This window comes from Triturus cristatus, chromosome 6 (assembly GCF_964204655.1).
Source record: "Triturus cristatus chromosome 6, aTriCri1.1, whole genome shotgun sequence".
In the NCBI taxonomy this organism is placed as follows: domain Eukaryota; kingdom Metazoa; phylum Chordata; class Amphibia; order Caudata; family Salamandridae; genus Triturus; species Triturus cristatus.
Genome location: NC_140589.1, coordinates 263771082 through 263777188, shown reverse-complemented (window position 1 = coordinate 263777188; position 6107 = coordinate 263771082). Strand labels below are relative to the sequence as shown.

The 6107-nt window shown below is 44.0% G+C and overlaps 1 pseudogene; it reads right to left on the bottom strand.

Annotated features, from left to right (window-relative positions):
- Window positions 1-1093: 1093 nt before the first annotated feature.
- LOC146816742 (b(0,+)-type amino acid transporter 1 pseudogene) lies at window positions 1094-1870 on the bottom strand (annotated as a pseudogene).
- Window positions 1871-6107: the final 4237 nt, after the last annotated feature.

The following is a 6107-nucleotide window of genomic DNA, read 5'->3' as shown; positions in this document are numbered from 1 at the left end:
CGTGCCCCTTCCCGGCAGGCCCCTGGGCACGCTCGCAAACACTAGAGCGCGTCGCTACACATGTGAAAATCCATGAATGAGGAACGACATTTCGCGCCAAATTCAGTCGCACAGCGAATATGCAAATGCTGCTTCTACGTAATATACTTGGCCATTTTACTCCTGCTCAATCTGAATGTAATTCCAATGTTTCAATTGCTTAGTTGGTGCTTTTATGAATCCACATGAAAGGTCTCATACTGTTTACAACAGCTTCCAATGTACGAGATGTGCCCATCTGTACCTCTTTCAAGAACACAACGGAAAACGTATGATTTTAAATGCCAAGTTGAAGTGGCAGTAAACACAATAGTAGGCATGATACAGGTTTGAAAGGCTACCTGTGTGCAACTAGTGCTGCAGGCCCACTAGTAGCATTTAAATTAATGGCCCTGGCTATATGGTATATACCACTTTACAAGGGACTTGTAGGTAAACTAAATATGCCGGTCACGCATATACCAATGTCACCATGTTTAGGGGAGAAACACATGCACTTTAGCACTGGTCACCAGTGGAAATGTGCTCAGAGTCGTAAGACCAACAGAAAGATACAGCAAAAAGTGGATGTAAGTAAGCAAAAAGTTTTGGGGAAGACCACCATATGGATGACAGGACTAACAATGTACTATTACATATTGGGGAAATAGCAGAGTAAAAATGCACATGCCACACTTAGTAGCAAGTCTGTAAAGTTGTGCGTTGTGCATTTTTCTGGGGAACTATGGCTGCGTTGGTGAATAAGGCACCATTGTAAATTTGTACCTGTGAAGAATAGTGCAAATTTAAGATTCCCTTAAATCAGACCCTAGATCTTTCACGATTATTTCTATTCAAATGTGATGTATAAAGTGCTATAAGCACAGAAGCATGCAAATACTGGCGATATAAAACTACAGCTCTGGGAACGTGGGATGAGTGAGTGGGTGAATGCCAGGAATGTCGTGGAGGGAGGAGTTTTAGTGATGTATCACTGTGGATAAACACACAATGATGTGGTTGGATATTTCTGATACGAGTTATACCAGTTCCGAAAGAGCTCACAGAGAAGCGCCTATATGTTAACATTCACACTTACTTCAGGGCGCTTCAGTTCTTCTGTCACCAAGTTGGCAGTGCTCCATCCACCGTACGGCCAATGCCCTTGGTAAAAGGCGATTCCAATTGCCCCAAATCCTGTCGCTGTGCCTTGAAATGCATTCTGGAAATGTCCTGTGTGCCCCTGGACAAGCAGTGCCACGCCACCCACTGCAATGAGCAGGAGGGACACAACTTTAACCGCAGTGAAGATGTTAGTGACCAAGGTAGCCACCTTCACATCCAGACAATTTACAGTGACGACAACCAAAACGCAGGCAATGGCAGTCATTTTAACCGCAGCTTCTGGGGAAGGGCAGCCGGGGTAAAATGGGTTTACCACATACTGGGCAAAGCTCAAAGCAACAGCTGCGTTACTGGCGGGCGACAACAGGAACACGCTGAGGTATGTGTACAAAAAGGCAGGCAAAGGTCCGTATATCCGCAGCAGGTAAATATAGTCACTACCCGATTCCTTGATTGTGGTTCCAAGTTCTGCATAACACAGGGCCCCAAGCATGGACATGAAGCCGCAGGCGGCCCAAATTACGAGGCTGCCCCCCAGGCTGCCCATGTAGAAGAGCACTCCCTGGGGCGACATGAAGATGCCAGAGCCAATCATGGTCCCCGCAATTAAAGAGCCAGCGCTGAGGAGACCCAGCTCCCTTTTCAGCATCAGCTTCTCCGGCTGTCCATCCATGGCGGCTGATGGGAGAGCCTGGCTTGGCTTCTCAACCTCTACTTGTGTCTGCATCGTACTTCTTGGCTTTGAATCAGTCTGCTGCCTGCTCAACCTCAAGATATTTATACACAATGAAAGGGGCTGACTGTAAACATATGTTTATGGACCCTTAGTAAATATTAACTTTGTTATTCTACTAAGTAATTACTTAATGGGCACACAGTGGTCATCCTTGACGTTTGAACCAGGTTTGTGAGTGAGCAAGTCTGTGATAAGATGTTTCTGCCAAGAGAAGGAAAACTCTGTGTAGATAGTTTAAATGCATGTTAGTGTTCAAGCAGGTGCAAAGTGTGTTTCCAAATAGTGACTGCTCTCAACATTTTTAACAGTGGCACTCCCTTGGTCGGCATCACATAGTATGAGCACGCAAAAGCAACAGAACAAAAACAAAGCCACAAACCTCAATAAAACTCTACCCGCTCAACAGCCACAAAAGCCAAATCACAGCGGAAAATAAAAAAAACATCAAAATTACACAAAACAGCACACAGCACAACTTAAGACAGCAACGCAAAGCAATTGAGTTGCGTTATTGGGATGGTGGTGTGTTGTGCTGCTGTGGGGTGTGTTCTTAAGTTGTATTTTGTTGTGTTGTTACTTCTACTTGTTCCATTTTGTTGAGGGTTCAGTGTTATGTGTTGGTGATATATTGCTGTATATTGCTTCATTGTTGTGTGGTGTTGATACATTGCTGTGCAATGCTGTTTTATTTCACCAGCAGGATGGTTCAGTATGTTGTCTGCTCGCCCGTTAAACATGTGGTGCCAGTAAGGTCACGAGTTGGCATTCCAGTAAGGCCAGCTCATCCTTAAATCCCTGGGTTTGCTAAATTGAATACCCTTACATTGGATAATAGTAACACCTGTTATTTGCAGCACCCAGAAATGCCAGTAGTGTAGACTGAAGAGCTGTATAACAACAGAATTACTGGTGACATTCTATATTTATTGTTTTGGAATATGGTGTGTTGTTTTGTGGTTGTGTTGCTTTGTTATGTTGTTTTCTTGTACACCCAGGTATTATGTTGTGTTGTTGGGCATTGGTCTGATGTTGGTGTGTTCCAGTTGAGTTGCTATGATACACGTTCATTGTGATGTGTGTTGCTTTGTAATAACATCTACTTAATATTTATATCCTTGAGGGGGCGCTACACCTAAGGGGAGTACTTAGATGGAAGGGTGTTACATAGCAGTGTGGTCTCTGTTGGAAACCTGTTGGTGTTGTGCTAAGAATTCCACTCACAATCAACAGAGCAGCACCCACTCAAATGCACTTATACAGTTTGTCATAGCAGATATTCTATCTATTCTTCCTAAGCAACAGGTGAGCCCAGACATGTACTGTATACTGCCAGCCAGGTAAGACATCTGAATTCATCCAGAGGTGATGAGGTGTTATCAACAAGCATAAAAAGGAGAATGCCATCATAGTAATGCTCTTCAGGGGCTACCCGGGAGCAACAGATGAGTATCCCACAAGAGTGCCCCTGTGACATGCAGACAGCATAAATCCTTTATAAATCCACAGGAGAGCCACATAAGGTACAGCCAAAAGTGACAGTGGCGTGATTGACAGGAATGCCCTAGTTAAAGGCAGCCGTTTAATGTACAGCCAAGACTGACAGAGACGTGATTGACAGAAGTGCCCTAGTTAAAGGCAGCTATAGCTACAGCCAAGAGTGACATAGGTGTGATTGACAGGAGTGCCTTAATTAAAGGCAGTTGCAGGTACAGCGACGAGTGACAGAGGCGTGATTGACAGGAGTGCCCTAGTTAAAGGCAGCCGAATAAGGTACAGCCAAGAGTGACAGAGGAGTGATTGACAGGAGTGCCCTAATTAAAGGCAGTTGTAGGTACAGCCAAGATTGACAGAGGTGTGAACGACAGGAGTGCCCTAATTAAAGGCAGCTGAATAAGGTACAGCCAAGAGTGACAGAGGAGTGATTGACAGGAGTGCCCTATTTAACGGCATTCGCATAAGATAAAGCCAAGAATGACAGAGGCGTGATTGACAGAAGTGCCCTAGTTAAAGGCAGCTGTATAAGGTACAGCCAAGAATGACAGAGGCGTGATTGGCAGGAGTACCCCACTTAAAGGCAGCTGTAGGTACAGCCAAGAGTCACAGAGGTGTGATTGACATGAGTGCCCTAATTAAAGGCAGGTGTAGGTACAGCCAAGAGTGACAGATGTGTGATTGACAGGAGTGCCCTAATTAAAGGCAGCCGCAGATGAACAACCAAGAGTGACAGAGGCGTGATTGACAAGAGTGTCCTATTTAACGGCATCCGCATATGTACAACCAAGAGTGACACCAGTGTGATTGACATGAGTACCCTACTTAAAGGCAGCTGTATAAGATACAGTCAAGAGTGACAGAGGCATGATTGGCAGGAGTGCCCTAGGTAAAGGCAGCTGTAGGTACAGCCAAGAGTGACAGAGGAGTGATTGATAGGAGTGCCCTAGTTCAAAGCAGCTGTAGGCACAGTCAAGAGTGGCAGAGGCGGATTGACAGGAGTGTCGTAATTAAAGGCAGCAGCGGATGTACAGCCAAGAGTGACACAGGCGTGATTGACCGGAGTGACTTAAAGGCAGTCGTATACTGTACTGGCAAGAGTGACAGAGACGTGATTTACACTCATTTCGAATAATTTTATGAGTGCCATCTTAGGTGATAAAAGTAATGCCAGAGAAGGGTAGAGAGATACATATTGAGAGAAAGATAGATGACGAGGGACAGAGAGGGTGGCCTAAGGGAAATGGAAAATTAGAATGTGAGTGGAAAGACATAACTGAGGGTGAGAGGTAGAAGCTCTTTTCGAGTATATTCATCAGTGCTATTCAAGGGCTGTCATTAAAACCTGTAGCATTTTTGCAAATTAGTTTGACATTTGTAATGTAAAATGGACCATTTGGCCCCATTTGTTTCACATATTTCTTGGGGAGAACATATGTAGAACCCCGCATGGAAAGCTGATATTGCTTGCTATGATCTCTCACTTACTGCAGGTTGGGTCACCAATTTAAGCACTGCCAGCGGCCGCTGATATTTGACACTAAGTCAATCAACTAAACTAGCATGACCTTCCTTTCCTGAATATCATTAGTAGTTGCCTCGCTTTATATGAGTCATTACAGCAAAATTACACATTTTACGCAGTGTTCCCATTCTCTTACCCTAAGTGGTGGCTCGCTCGGAACGGAGGTGGTGAGGTGGGGGGATTAAACAATAATAAAAACAAGCATTGGCATAGCCAATAGGTCTCGCCTTTGGGACCTTATAAGTGTTTAGCCATGCAACAGTTAATGTTACTGCACCAAGGATATTGTGCTGAATAACTAAACACTTAAACGGTCCCAAAGGCGAGACCTATTGGCTATGCCAATGCTTGTTAGCATTTGAGTGTGATTATAGAGATATGGGCAAAACCGTTTAGGGCCGTTCCGTCCAGAATTTGATGGCCTGTGGTGTTGAAAGCACTGCTAGATAACAAGGGTATAAGAAGTCGGGAATGGGCACAAGTGAAGGGTATGACATCAAATTCCAAATGTCAAAATCATAAAATGTGTGATTTAAGATATGGATGTCGTTTAAGAACAAATGTGTTATTTTTTTGAAAGTTAAAAACAACCAATAACTGCATTGTAAATAGAGACACGAGTTTTCCATTTTTACTATAAATGCTTCCCTCTCTTTATTTTAAAAATCACAAAGAAGTAGAGGTTAAGGGTCTGATTTGCAAAGGGACTTACGTGTAGTAAAGGTATAAGTGTGGAGTCTCTGCACTCTGGGCATCCTCTCTGTCCAGCGCACTGCAGTGAGTGCAGTGCGGAGATTCTGCCATGAGTGAAGAGACACATAACTTTATTGCATATTAGTCCCTTTGTGATTTGAGCCCTAAGCCTTCATTTAAGGGTCTCACCATATGTTCAATCATGTCTGCTAGATCAAACGTTATGCGTATAATCAGAAGCCCTAGTATTAAAACATGCCATCTTGTAATGTGCCATACATTGTCATTACCTTTTCTGTTTGCGAAAGGCACCAGTTAGTAGTAAACTTTTACTAAACTCACCTTGGTGAAACTGCAACGATTGCTGCTGCTTATTGAGGAGCATAAGGGCTGGTACCCAGCTAATGCCCCGTGCGCTCATTGAGAAAAGTGTGGGGTGACCAGCAATATCATAGGAGAGGCAGAACGATCTAAGAGTATGAGCATAGACAAGAACAGAGGAGAGGATAGGATAGTGGA